At 37.8% G+C, this 15,641-nt stretch overlaps 1 pseudogene; it reads right to left on the bottom strand.

The window, feature by feature from the left end:
• Window positions 1–1,109: 1,109 nt before the first annotated feature.
• Window positions 1,110–2,040, bottom strand: LOC119516821 (annotated as a pseudogene).
• Between the last annotated feature and the right edge of the window lie 13,601 nt (window positions 2,041–15,641).

Below are 15,641 nucleotides of genomic sequence, written 5' to 3'. Positions count from 1 at the left end.
TCCTATTTTATTCATTATTCTGATACTAACATACTCTTGAGGTTTTTTGCAAACTTGATCTTCTGGGCACCATAAATAAACCTTAAGAGACTAAACACTTTATACCTGTTCTCTTCCAAATGTGGCTTACATAAAGTTAGTCAGACTTAATCCACTTTCATATATGTTCCCCAAAAGACCTAATCTATGTCAGGGGTGACACAACTCTGGAGTGAAAATATTTGGAGTTGATTGCTGTTTATCAGGTACTTTTTCCATTCTATTTCTGTTTCCTGAGATTTTCTCTTTTAAACACACACACAAACACACACACACACACACACACACACACACACACAGCCAGAGCTCATCTTTTTAGATACCAAGTAGTCGTTTTGTACAGAAGGAAGTTTTGGACAACAAATCTCCCCAATTTGAAAATTCACAGTTTCAAACAATCATCATCATTTTTATAGCCTCCATTTTCAATTTATCAAAGAGGAACTAACAGTCCTAACTTGTTCCTAAATATATCAAATGACAGGTCCTAGCTGAGAAACTTATTTTGGTTAAGTTCAACAATGAGTTCAGGTTATGTTCATAAATGATTAATTGTTTAAATTACTTTTACAAATGTGGAACCAACTGTTTATCCTTAGGAGAAGGGAAATGGGAAGGAAGAGGCAAATGGAAAAGAGGCATAAGACAGTGGGCAGGGTACATAAAGCTGTGCATTCAGTAAATGATTTTGGTCATTTTTTACAACATGGTAGTTATTTTCTTGTATCATCTTTTACAAAGCCTTAATAAAAGACAGTGCTAAACTTATAAATCAAAGCAAATTTGATAAAACACTCATTTTCAAGTTTTCATAAATATATACAATTTTAATTATAAAGTCTCTACTATCAATACATTTATTTACCCGTTTTCACAGACTAAGATAATATGCAAACTCATAGAAGTCTCCAGTTATTTTAGAGCTCTTAATTTTTGCCTAGATCTGCCATTATCTTCATAAATATTCAACAAAGCCACAGACAAAGGTACTGTAACTTTTGGAATCTATTCAAATTTTAAAGAAAAAAAAAGTAGCAGAAATTCCATAACGCAGAAGGGATATCAACCCCTTACTTTCTTTTGCTCTTTGTGTCAGTTGTTTGAAAAACACTAGAAGCTGATGTGCCGGTTTGAATGTACTATGTCCCCCAGAAAAAGCCATATTCCTTGATGCAATCTTGTGGGGCAGACGTTTTAGTGCTGATTAGATTGGAATCCTTTGAGTGTTTCCTTGGAGATGTGCCCCACCCAACTGTGGGTGATGACTCTGATTGGGTAATTTCCATGGAGGTGTTACCCCACCCATTCAGGGTGGGTCTAAATTAAATCACTGGAGCCATATAAATGAGCTGACAAACAGAAGGAACTGAGAGCAGCTGTGAGTGACATTTTGAAGAGGAGCTACAGCCAAGAGGGACGCTTGGAAGAATGCACAGAAGCTGAGAGAGTAGCTGCAATGAGAGACAGTTTGAAGGCAGCCATTGAAAGCAGACTCTTGCTCCAGAGAAGCTAAGAAAGGGCAAACACCCCAAGAGCAACTAAGAGTGTCATTTTTGAGGAACTACAGCCTAGAGAGGAACATTCTAGGAGAAAGCCATTTTGAAACTTTGGAGCAGATGCCAGCCACATGCCTTCCCAGCTAACAGCCATCCTCCAATCAAGGTACCCGATTGTTGATGCATTACCTAGGACACTTTATGGCCTTACAACTGTAACTGTGTAACCAAATAAACCCCCTTTTATAAAAGCCAATCCATTTCCAGTGTTTTGCATTCTGACAGCATTAGCAAACTAGAACAGCTGACATGAGGTTTTCTATATATTGTCCAAGAACTTGGTTTTCTGATTTTAGCTTCAGATTTTCTTCCTTAATGTATCTACTCTTGTTGAGGGATCTTCAAGTGTATGTTGGAGTTCCAACACTTGATTAATAAGTCGTGTTTTTTCCTCCAGTTCCGCCTGATTTTCAGCATCAACAGCATACATGTTAGCATTCATCATCTTGGGTAAAAAAATTGGGGGCCTCAGATACAAAACGCTTGATGAATGGTCTGGTGCTTGAGGTGCCAGGAGAGGGGAGGGGATTCAGAAGAAGACGCCTGAGGCCAGGGCACTTGGACCAGAGGACACCAGCGACTCCTACAAATATGTTTTTACATGAGGGAGAACAAATGAATGTCAATGTTGCAAGAAATTAAAAATAGGATGTTATTGGGGGAAAATTACAATCAATGCAAACTGGAGACTGTAGCTAACAGAAACATTGTATTATGCTTCCTTTAATGTAACAAAGGCAATATACCAAAGCTAAATGCCTGTAAGAAGGGGACATAAGGGAGGGATATGGGTGTCTTGGCATTGGTGATGCTGTCTGACTCTTTACTCTATTTTAGTTTAATTCTATCTTTCCTTTTATTGCTTCCTAGCTGTCATGTGTTTTTTTGTTGTTGTTGTTTTTCTCTTTCTTTTTTCTTTTTCTTTTGTTTCTCTGCCTTCTTTGACTCTTTCTCCTTCTTTGTGGAAAAAATGGAGATGTCCTTATATAGATAGTGGTGATAGCTGTGAATACATAAATACATGAATATACAGGAACTATCAATTGTTTACTTAGGACGGAATGTATGGTGTGTGAACAAAACCGTTTAAAAAAAATGGATTGATGAATAAAACTTGAGGGCACTATGTCAAATGAAATAAGTCAGACACATAAGGACAAATATTGCAGGGTCTCACTGACATGAACTAATTATAATATGTAAACTCATAGACATGAAATGTAAGTTACCAGGATATACAATGAGGCTAAAGAATGGAGAGCGGTTGCTTATTATGAGCAGAATATTCAACTAGGTTGAACTTAAATGTTTGGAAATGGACAGACATGATGGTAGCATGTTGTGAGAATAACTAACAGTGCTGAGTGGTGTGTGAATGTGGTGGAAAGGGGAAGCTCAGAGTCATATATGTCACCAGAAGGAAAGTTGGAGGTTAAAAGATGAGAATGTATAGAACAGTGAATCTTGTGGTGGGCAATGTCCTTGTACAAATATTATAAATCTCTTTCATGAACTAGAACAAATGTATGACACGATAACTAGAAGTTAATAATAGAGGGGCGTATAGGGAAAAAAAACATACCTATTGCAAACTATATACTACTATTTGTAGTATTTTAACATTCTTTCATCAACAATAACAAATGTACTATGCCAATACTATGAGTCAATAATGGAGGGGGTTGGTTATGGGTATGGGAGGATTTGAGTTTCCTTTTTTTGTGTGTCTTTATTTCTTTTCTGGAGTAATGAAAATGTTCTAAAAATTGAAAAAAAATTAATTGTGGTGATGGATGCACAGCTCTATAATGGTACTGTGGGCAATTGATTGTATACTTTGGATCTTTGGATAATAGTATGGTATGTGAACAATCTCAATAAAAAAATAAAATAATGCTAATGGAACATAAAAAAGGACATATAAAAAAATGGAATATAGATTGTAAGCTTTACATCAACATTAAATTTATTGAACTTGGTAATTGCACTAAGGTGATTACATAATTGAATATTCTTTTCATAGGAAATGTACATGGAAATATTATGTGTTTAAGGAACATAATGTGTGCAACATGCTCTCAAATGTTCAGAATATAGCTAGATTAGATAGATAGATGATGGATAGATAGATAGATGATAGAATGATATGGGAAAAGTGGCAAAATATAAAAATTGGTGGATCTGGATATCTGGGGTGTGGGGATATGTTGGAGTTCTTGGTACAGGGTTTGTATTATGTTTGCTACTGACCTGTAAGTTTGAAAATTTTTGAAAATAAAAAGTTAAAGAAATAATAAGCCATTGGGTTTTCAGAATGCAAAATGCAAGAATTCCAGACATTGGGTCATGAAAGCAAAATTTTTGTCTGTTTTTTACATGTTACAATAGACAGTTAAATTTATTCTACATTTCAATAAACATTGGGTCCCCAAACCAACAAGCATGATAACTTTAAAATTTGTTGTCAACATGAGTAAATCTCAAAAACGTTATGCTCAGCAAAACTCATCAAACTGTCCAATGAAGATCTATGCATTTTCCTGTATGTTATTTTACCTTAAGACAAAGCTTCTACTTGCATAAAAATGTAGTAATAAATTTATTATTGAATAATTTATCTTGGCTTTGTTTTTTGTTGCTGCATCCTTCTGAGAAAAAAAAAAAATATTTCCCCTCCCCAAAGAGGGCTTTTTGTTCTTATGGTTTTGGTTCCCTTGATATACCGCAGGAAATTCATTTTTGAGGGGACTGAAAAACAATTGCCAGGAACCTGAGAGACAACTCCCACAGAAGTCCAGCCTTGTGGAGGATTTTAAGCTGAATCATGCCAGAGTGTGTAGTACTTCGGGGTTGAGGAGGGGGAGGCTGGGTCCCTGAAACTGGGCTGCAGGTGTCCTGATGGTGGCCCCAAAGCCTGATGGAATGCAGCCCTCCTGGTGACAAGTCAGATGCAGGGGGTTGAGGGGCCTTAGCGAGGGTCCCTGTGACCAAGCCTGGCCAAGAGGGAGTGAGCCATAATTCGGCACACTGGCCTTCAGGTGACAAAGAAGAAAAGCAGTGGTATATATGCAAGGAATATTATTCAGCTGAAAAGAGAGTGCCTTAAGGACCTGGCCCTCTGCTATTTGGGGCAAACTGTACAAACTTGGGAGTCCTTATGCAACACAAAAGTCCAACCAACAGTGGGCTTTTCTTGCCAACCCAAGTAATGGGTGGCTTCAGTCAGATCATATTTGATGTAGGCACAAAAATTATTTGCTATTTCTTATAATCAAGTATTGTGAAACAGTTCATACCTATTACAATTAATTTAAAGTCAATTAAATGTCACACATTGCTTGTTACATGGGAAATAGTGGACACTTATTTTTTCTCTTACTCTTAGAGATTATATAACAATGAACTTTGGATTTTAAAAAACACATTGTTTTAAAATAAATTATTTTATTTTAAAATTACTTAAAATTACTTAAAATCATAGTACGAAAATGGAACAAAATGTTTTTTTTTAATTCCTAAAGAGGTGACAAATTATATATGACAGTGAAAGAAGTTTGAAAGTCAAAAAGGTTGAGGAAATGCAACCACAGGTAGTGGGGTGCTGAGAGATTTTGTTTTAGTTACCTTTAGCAGAGTGACACAGCCAACTTTGGGAGGTTTTGAGTGTGTTGTGTTTTTGTTTTATAGAAGAAGGCTCTATGCTTCGGACTGGAAAACTTTGAAGGGGACTGTAAATAGTTTAAGAAATGAAGTCCCAGTTAAGACAACAACACTGGATCTGAATTGCAGCATTTGAGAGATGTTTCTGAGAAAAAAAATTGGAAGGACTTTGTGGTCAAATATATCACTAGTTACACCTATCTCCAAGATTTAGAGCCTAGACTGCCAATGCCCGATAGAATTTTCTATGATAATGGAAATATTCTGTATCTCCTTGCCCAATATGATAGCCACTAGTCTCACATAAGCACTTGAAATATAGTTAGTGCAATTGAGGAACTGAATTTTTAATTTTATTTCATTTTAAGTAATTTAAATTTTAATATCCTCATGTGGCTAGTGTCTACCATATTTGACAGCACAGGTCTAGACCGTCAATTTGAGCTGCTTGATGAATAGCTCCGCATAAGTTTTACAAACATTGTAAAATAATGCAATAAGTCAACTTCAGCTTCCTACCTGCACACAACTCCTCCGATCTGATGTTTCCTATGTTGCTTAAAATGTTTTTATTTGCACACCAATGTTCATAGCAGCATTATTCACAATAGTCAAAAGGTGGAAGCAACTTAAGTGTCCATCAACTGATGAATGGATAAATAAACTGTGGTAATATATGCAATGGAATATTATTCAGCCAAAAAGAGAGTGAAGTTCTGATGCATGTGACAACATGGATGAATCTTGAAGACACCATATTGAGTGAACTAAGCCAAATACAAAAGGACAAATATTATATGAGCTCACTGATATAAAATAATTAGAATAAGCAAACGCATAGAATCTAGAATTTAGGTTACCAGGGAATAGGATGGGAGTAGGGAATGGGGAATTAATGCTTACACTATACAGAATTGCTACTTGTGTTGATTGTAAAGTTTTGGTAATGGATAGTGGTGATGGTAGCACGTCATTGTGAATGTAATTAAAAGCCCTGAATTATATATGTGAATGTGGTTAAAAGGAGAAATTTTAGGTTGCATTTTGTTAATAGAAAATTAACAAAAATTAGAAAAATACATAGGCATGTACAATGCAGTGAACCGTGCTGTAAATGATGAACTAAAATTAATAGTACAATAATGAAAATGTTCTTTCATGAATTGTAACAAATGTACCAAACTAATGGAAGGTATTATTTATAGAGTGGTATTTGGGAACTCTGTATTTGATGCATGATTTTTCTGCAAACCCAAACTTCTCTAATTTAGAAAAGGTCACCATCTTGTCAATTACTCGGGATTAAAATTAGAAAATCATTCAGTCGTTTCACAAACACATATAGCGCACTTATTTTATACTAGGCAGTATACAGGGCATCAGAGGTACAAAGATGAACATAGTCCTTGTTAGGGATAGAGGATGATAATGTTGCATCTGAGGCCTAATCAGGGAGGAAAAAATAAAAGACCCAATCCCTTCCTTCTCTCTCCTTCTACATCACTTCCCACATCCAAATTCCCACCCCAGTACTCCCCTCCTCTTTCACATCCCCAGGAGTAGAGGTTTTTGTCTATTCCATTACTGCCGTTTCTACAACGCCTAGAAGCATCTCGTACATGGCAGTGGTGATGGACGATAAATATTGGGGAGTGAATCCAGGTCCTCTGTTCCACCTCACTGCTCCACTTATTTTATTTTCTTCTCTCCCACTTTCCACAAAGCCATTGAAATAGCCTCCTATTGGCTTAGACAAGCCAGAGAACTACCCTGTAAACTTATTGGAGAAATCTAAAGTCATACTATTTAAAAGTGTGGTCCTTGGTCCAACAGCAGTAGCAACACTTGGAAGCTTGTTAGAAATGCAGAATCTCCATCCCTACCCCAACCTGCTGAGTCAGAATCTGCTGTTAAACAAGACCCCAGGTGATCAGTACATACATTGAAATTTGAGAAGCACTGCTCTAAAGCACACGACACTAAGCGATTTTTACCTGGTTTTCAAACCTTTGCCTTCTCTCCATTGCCTAAAGAATAATAATTATACAAAGCCTAGTATAAAGCCTGGCATTCAAAGTCCTCTACAATGTGACTCTACCAACTTCCCAACCCTTTCTCTCACTAAGTCCCTTACACTGCTACGCTTCGTCCAGACCAGTACCCTCATCTGTCCTCAAACACATCCAATACTTTTCTTCCTGTGCTCTTTCCCAATCTATTCCCTCTTTCTTGGAAGTTTCCCACCACCTTCCTCCACCCACCACATCCACCTTCAAATTCCATGCCTTCCTCTGAAGAAAATTCAACCTTGAACTCTCCCAAAAGGCACTGTATAGGTTCCCTTAGTTCAAAATACTCTCTCTACCTCCCATCTCTTGAGCAATATTTATACCTCTAGAATCCCTATCACTTCTCTTTCCTTGGAATTATGTATATACCTGTCTGACTGCCTCCCCCACTTTACCTCGAGTTCCTGGAGGGAGGGTGAGATGGTGTTTTATTTCCCTTCAATGTCTAGTGCACTGCCATATATAAGAGGTGCTCAAAATGTGTTGAAATGAATTGAAGATAAAAGAGTTTATAGTGACCTGTAAGAAAACAGCCATGGAGACTGTATCAGCTCCCCTCTTTCCCCCACCCAATTCTTCCCAAGACCAAGGTGTAAGGTGTAGGACTTTCTATGGCTTCAGCAGTGAGTTTCAGGAGAAGGTTGCATCACATACCTCTGAGTCTGGTTTGGCTGCCTCCTGCTCCCATTCCTGATTCCCAAAAAACAGCACCCAGAGTCCCCAAACAAGGAAACCAAATATTAGTAGAAGGCTGAGAGGTGATGGCAATGGGATGGCCAGCTCCCAAATCGGCGCCATTACTCAATTCCATGCCCCTCTTGGTCAAAGAGTTTTCTTCCTCAAGGCTGTGACTCCAGATGACATCACAATGGACATTACAAGGTAAGACTGACAGAGCCCAGCCCATGTGCATGCTGCTGGAGTCTCCTCTGAACCATGCCCCGAGCACATCTGCTGTCCCTTGCCGCACCTGCTCAAGGGTTCGGCTCTGACAGCCAGAGCTCAGGGAAGAGCTCCTCCAGGACTCCTCTAAGATCCGGCTGGACAACCTGTCATAAAGCAGACAGCATGGAGGCAAGGTTTCAAAGGAGCAGACCTTCCAAGTGGCTTGTTCTGCCCTGCATGCCCTATCTCTGGATCCAGTCACTTCCTGGTTGGTACCGTATGTTCCAAATCAAAAGTTAGAATTCAGGGTCAGGTAAATTTAAGAAAGCTAAGGTATTTTAAATAGGTAGTCCCAGAAAATTGGATATATGTGGCTTCCATAAGTCCCAGGCTTGACGGTTTCCCCGGGTGCTGCTGCACTGAAACAGAGAAGTCACAGAGGAAGGTCAGCTGACCTTAGAGGATCCATCTATGCCCAAATCTATCGCCTCATTTCCCAAGCCTAGAATCTTTATTTTGTCACTGCACCAGAGTTGATCAGAATCTCTAGGGTTAATTCACTTTAAACAGAAATTTGCAAGGAATGGTATAACAAAGATGAATAAAACTGGCCAGGTCATTTTTTTTTTTTCATAGGAAAGCTGATCTGATAATCAAATAACTACTGAATACCAGATACTGTCTTAGAAGAGTAACATGGTCTCTGACCTCATAGAATGTTTAGTCTATTGGAGCAGCCAAAGAAATATTTTTGAGAAGCCCATCAAGATGGAAGTGGTTAAATAATACGGCATATCCATATTATGAAATACTCTGCAGTCATTATGAAGAATGCGCTCTGTTATTCTCTGAACACATTACGTGGTAGGCGCTAGTTATGCACAAACCTGGAGATCTAAGAAAAGATTAGGGCTAGAGGTATAGTTTTGAGTTCTTAAAACATGTATGTACAGTTTGACAAGAACCTTTCTCTATATGTATTTCACAAAAATATATTCTTTGCATCTTAAATGTTTACTCCCCATTATGGTGGAGAGGGTCCTCCATGCTATTTTGTGTAAGTGTAATCTGTTCTTTTTTGTTTCACTGTAATGTATTCCATAACTTATTCATTCATTGTGATACTAATGAACATTTGGCTTGTTTTCAGTATTCATCTATTATAAACAATGCTGTTTAAAACCTCCATGTACCTTGGATCAGAATCACCTAGAGGGCTTGTTAAGACAGATTGCTGGGCCACACCCCTAGAGTTGCTGATTGAGTAGGTTTGGGGAGGGGCTCAGGAATTGGGCATTTTTAATTAAGTTTCCAGGGGCTGATGATGTGGTTGGGACCCAAGGACCACACTTTGAGAATCACTGCTCTAAAGTATCTAACTGGGAGTGGAATTACTAGGTTATAGGGTATGTGTTGAATGCTGACCAGTTTTCTTAAGTGACTGTATCAATTTACACTTCCGCCAGTGGTGAATGACAGTTCCTGTTGGTCCATTTTCTTGCCAACATGTGGTACTGTCAGGCTGTTTAATTTGAGCCAATCAGGTGAGTATGATCATGGTATTTCATTGTGGTTTTAACCTGAATTTCCCTAACTGCTAGTAGGTTAAATGCATTGTCATAACTTAATTGGCCATTTTGCCTTTAAATACATCACTGGATGCCAGTTGCTAAAATTTTATTTAGGATTTTTGCAAGTATTTTCATGAGTGAGGCCAGCCTGTAATCTCCCTCTCTTGTTCTGTCCTTGTCAGGTTTTTGGTATCAAGGTTATGCTAGACTCATGAGTTGAGGCATCTTTCCTCATTTTTTAATTCTCTGAGTTTGTGTAAGGGCAGAACTATTTGCTCCTTTAATGTTTGGTAGAACTAGTCAGCAAAGCTATATAAGTCTGGAGTTCTCTTTGAGTAAGGATTTTTGACTATGGATTCAATTTATTTGAAAGTTATAATACTATTGAGAATTTACATATATTTTTGGTCAGCTTTGGAAAGTTACATTTTCTAGAATATCACAAATTAATACACATTTTCCAATGTACTGAGACAGTTATTCAATACTCTTTTTATTTCTGGTATTTAGTTGTGTCTTCCCTCTTTTTGATTCTCCTTGACCTATCTTGCAAGAGATTCGTCCATTTTATTCTTCTTTTCAAAGATCAAACTTCGACTCTTTACATGTCCATTTTCTATTTCAATAATTTCTGTCTTCGCTTTATTATTTCCTTCTTTTTTTTTTTCTTTAGGATTTATCTTGCTGTTATTTTTCTAACTTCCTGAAATGGGTGCTTAGCTCATTCATTCTCAGTGTTTTCCTCCCCCATATATGCATTTGAGGATGTAAATTTCCTCATAAGCACTACTTTAGCTGCATCTCACAAGTTATGATGTGTAGAATCCTTGTTATTCATCTCCAACTATTTTATTCTCTGATCCAAGGATTATTTAGAAGTTAATCTTTTAATTTCTAGATACATGGAGATTTTCTCATTATCTAGCAAAACTGCATTGTGGTTAGCATACATACTTTAATTTCAATCCTTTGAAATTTGAGATTTTATGTTCTAGTTTGTAGTCAAATTTTTAAAATTCTATGTGTGCTTTAAAATAATGTATATTTCACAGGTCTTAGAAAATAGTGTCTATATATGCCTATTTTGTCAATTTTGCTAAATCTTCTGTATCATTCCTAAGTTTTTGTCTGCTTTTTCCATCAATTACTAAAACAGATGTGTAAAATCTCCAACTATGACTGTGGATTTGTTTATTTCTCCTTTGAGTACTGTGAAGTTTTGCTTTACATATTTTTAATTATTTAAAATAAAAATGTATTCTTGATGGATTCAATCTTTTATCATTATGAAAACCCTATTCATCTCCAGTAATACTTTTTGCCTTAAGTTATTTTGTCTGATATTAATATTGACATTGCAATTTTCTTTTGGTTAGTATTTACATGGTATATTTTTTCCCATCCTTTTATTTTCAACCCTCCTCTACCCATTTGCTTTAAGACTGGATAAAAGATAAAATTCAAATGTATACTATTTGCAAGAGACACATGTAAAACAAATAGATTTTAACTGGAGTATTTATTCTATTTACATTTACTATAATTACTAAAGTATTTGGGTGTGACGGTTAGGTTCATGTGTCAACTTGGCCAGGTGATGGTGTCCAGGTGTCTGGTCAAGCAAGCACTGGCCTAACCGTTACTCCAAGGACATTTGTGGCTGGTTAATAAACCAGAAGGCTGGTTTATTAAATCATCAGTCAGTTGGCTGCAGCTGTGACTGATTACATCAATGAAGGGCGTGTCTTCCACAATGAGAGAATGCAATCAGCTGGATTTAATCCAATCAGTTGAAGACTTTTAAGTGAGACAGATAGAGGACCTTCACTTATTCTTTGGCTAGTCAGCGAAGCATTTCCTGAGGAGTTCATCGGAGTTGCCAGTTCACTGCCTGAGGAGTTCTTCGAACACCTTCATTGGCGTTGCCAGTTTGCTGCCTGCCCTACAGAATTTGGACTCGTGCATCCCCAAAATTGAGTGAGACACTTTTATAAAATCTTGTATTTATAGAAACCTCTTGTTGATTCTATTTCCCTAGAGAACCCTAACTAATACATTGGGTCACAATTTACCCTCTTATTTTGTGCTTTCTAGTTTGTCCAGTTTCTTTTTCACTCTTTGTTGCCTTTTTTTAGATGACTAAGTATTTTTTAGTTCCTCCATTTCCCTTTCACTCTGTTTTTATTCTTTTAGTGTAGGGGTTGGCACCCCATGGCCTATGGGCTAAATCCAGCCTGCTGGCTATTTTTGTAAATAAAGATTTATTGGAACACAGCCACACCATTCGTTTACGCATTGTCTCTTGCTGCGTTCATGCTACAACAGCAGAGTTGAGTATTTACCACAGAGGCCATAGGGCCTGCAAGGCCTAAAATATTTACTATTTGGGCCTTTACCAAAAAAGTTGGACAAACCCATTTTTACCTTTTAAACAAAATGGAATATTATTCAGCCTTAAAAAGGAATGAAGTTCTGATACATGCTATAATGGGTGAATCTTGAAGATATCATGTTGTGTGAAATAAATGAGAAACAAAAAGGACAAATATTGTATGCTCTCATTTATATGAAACAACTGAGATATGCTAATACATAGAGTCAGAAATTAGGATACAGGTTGCCAGGGACGGGTCGGGAATGGGGAGTTAATGTTTAATTGGTACAGACTTTCTGTGTGGGGTGATGGAAAGCTTTGGTACTGGTTAGTGCTGATGGCAGCACAACATTGTGAATGTAATTAACACTACTCAATTGCATACTTGAAAGCAGTTAAAGTGGGAAAGTTTATGTTGTGTGTGTTTCCAGAATAAAAATTTCTTAAAAACCTATAGAACTGTACAACACAGAACATGAACCCTAACGTAAACTATGGACTATAGTTAATAATATAATTACAATATTGTTTTAATTGTTGTAAGCAAGGTATTGCACTAATGCAAAATGTTAATCACAGGGAAAACTGTGGGGGGGTGTTATAGAAACTGTACTTTCTGCCTGATTTTTCTGTAAACCTACAACTGCTCTAATAAAATAAAAATTAAAAGGCAATATGCATACTTGTCAAAGTCTTAAGTTAATCAAAACTTTTATCCTGTTTATGGATAAAACAAGGCCCTTAGAATACTTTAACTCCATTTGTCCCTTCCCACACATATATAATTGTAGTCTAGAATTTTAATTTTATCTTTTTTTAATAAACTTATTTTTGGAATAATTTTAGATTGACAGAAGAGTTGCAAAGCGAGTTCCCATATACCCTTTATCTTACATAACATACATAAATGTACATGGTACATTTGTCAAAACCAAGAGATTAACATCAGTGCACTCACTATTAAACTTCAGGCTTTATTCAGATTTTACCATTTTCCCACTAATTCCCCTTTTCTGATCCAGGATCTAATCCAGGGTCCCACATTGCATTTAGTCATCATGTCTCCTTAAGTTCCACTTGGCTGTGACAGTTTCTCCGTCTTCCCTGGTTTTCCATTACTTTGACAGTTTTGAGGCGTACTGAGCAGGCATTCTGTAAAATGCCTCTAAATTTGGGTTTCTCTGATATTTTCCTTGTGCTTAGATGGGGTTATGGGTTTGGGGAAAGAGCATCACAAATGTGACTTGTCCTTCTCATCATATCAGGGGTACATGATATCAACTAGTGATGTTAATTTTGATTACTTGGTTAAGGTAACCTTGCCAGGTTCCTCCACTGTGAAGTTACTATTTTTTTTCTTCCTATACTCTGTATTTTGGAATTAGGATCCTAAGTCCAGCCCACGTTTGAAGGAGTAAGCCCACACCTGGAGGGGGTATATCCACATAACTTATTTGGAATTCTTCTGTAGGGAAGATTTGTTTTTTTCTCTCCCCCCATTATTTATTTATTCAATCATTTATATCAGTGTGGGCTCATATAAACTTATTTTATACTTTAAGTTACATTCCAATTATACATTATTTATTTTGGTGCTAAAATTGTTCCAGTGTTGGCCATTGGGAGCTCTTTTATGGTGGTTCTTGTGTTCCTTTTGACATGCCCCATCTATTTTTTTGGAGGGGGGGGAGTGTGGGGGTGGGATCACGTCCTTACTTTCTAGGACTCCAAGATGCTCCAGTCTCTTCTTTTTGTCTCTCCCATTCCACAGCATCCCAGCCACTCACAGGTGAACCCAATTCTTCTTTCTTCCAAGATGGAATCATTTTGCGTTGCCTAGATTTACCATTCCTGCAGTACCTGTCCTCTCAGCCCTAGGATTTGACCCACCTGTCCAAACCATGTCTGCAGTTGGATTGGATCTTACATATTTGCTGTGCTTGTAGAGCCCATCCCTGCCACCAGGTGACGGCCCTTCCCTCTCCTATCCAGTCCCAACATCCTCTTTCAGTCTTACTGGCCCATGTAACCTGGCCCCAACCTGTCTAATGCTCAACACCACCTAAATTATGCAAAGAATAACTGAGAACATGAGTTCCACTTTTTAATATATTAAGCTTGAAGTGTGTACAGAGAGCTTCAAGGAGGAGAGACCATGAGTTACGTTTGTTTATACATTAAGCCTTAAGTATGTGAAGTATCCAAATATCTTCTGCACCATTACCTCTTGCTTTTTGATCCAGCCAATGAGGTATGCCAGGGAAGTGTTTCCTTCATCATCCCAAATCCAGTGCAGTCTTTGGCTCAAGAAGACCCATTAATCGGTTCATCATTAAGTATGTCCAGATATTGATAATAGATTACTCTCTAGCTATTGTTGCCCTAGATGTTTGATTTCTTAAAATAATGATAAAGGTTGTCACCATACTATTTGTCTCTGGATAGTCCTAAAAAAAAAAAAATCGCCTCTGAACTTTCTTAGCCCTGCCTAGAGCTCAGGTTACAATTGAATAAGCTGATTCTCCAAACATTCCCAGTTTTTCTTTGAATGTCCCCCCACCCTATTCCAACCTCCTTTCTTGCAAAACTTTCCTTGATTCTTGAGATCTTGATTCTCTGCAATCTCCCAAAATGTTTCAGGCTGTTCTCTCTACTAATTCTACTAGACTCTGCTGTTTTAATCCATCTCAACTCTGCCTGCCTTGTAGTAGAATTGCTCGAATGTGCTTGTGGGCTCCTAGGTGGTAGGGATTGCACCTTAGTCATCTCTGCCTCCCACACAAAGCCAGAGCGTGTCTGGCCTCTAAGGTCCCACAAAGCTAAGCTGAGAGCTAGTCCATCCTGTACATAACACCTGGATATCACATGCAACTATATAAAATGTGTATTCACAATGTCTTTGTATGGTTCAAGTACTTGGCAAATATAAGAACTCTGGCCTTCTAGAGTCTTCCCATATCCAGCTCTGGAGAAATCTGTCCATGCACCATATCCTATCCACATGTGGATCAAGGGGATGTTCTGGGTCCTAGAAAGCTGAGGATCTTCTGCAACTTGACCTGTTCATGTTGCCAAGATGACAGATGTCTAGATGCTTCTCAAGGATAGCAAATAGTGAGTACATGGAAGCAGGGGGCCCTCGTAGGATCCTTTTCCAATGTGCGCTATCCTGAGTTAGAAGAGGTGTTTATGGAGAAAGACTAGAGGATGACACTCAGAAGGCACTACATAGGCGGTGGTTGGAGTAACGGGAGTTTAAGAATCTAAAGCAGCGATGCAAAGATGTAAAACGGAACAGAGCTCAGATAGAGGCTGGAGGCCAACACATGTATAGAGGAAACTTTAAAAAGTTGATTACTCTATCTTCATAAAACCCAGATCTGTTCAGTTCCTTAGCAATCATCCTGGCACCTAAGGGTTCCAGTTGAGCGTCCTCACAGGAGGTTCTGTTCTCAGAGGAGTGTTCCCAAGTGCCTCTTACCTGGAT

This window comes from Choloepus didactylus, chromosome 20 (assembly GCF_015220235.1).
Source record: "Choloepus didactylus isolate mChoDid1 chromosome 20, mChoDid1.pri, whole genome shotgun sequence".
Lineage (NCBI taxonomy): Eukaryota > Metazoa > Chordata > Mammalia > Pilosa > Megalonychidae > Choloepus > Choloepus didactylus.
Note: the sequence above shows the minus strand (reverse complement) of the source record. Positions and strands in the feature narration are given on the sequence as shown.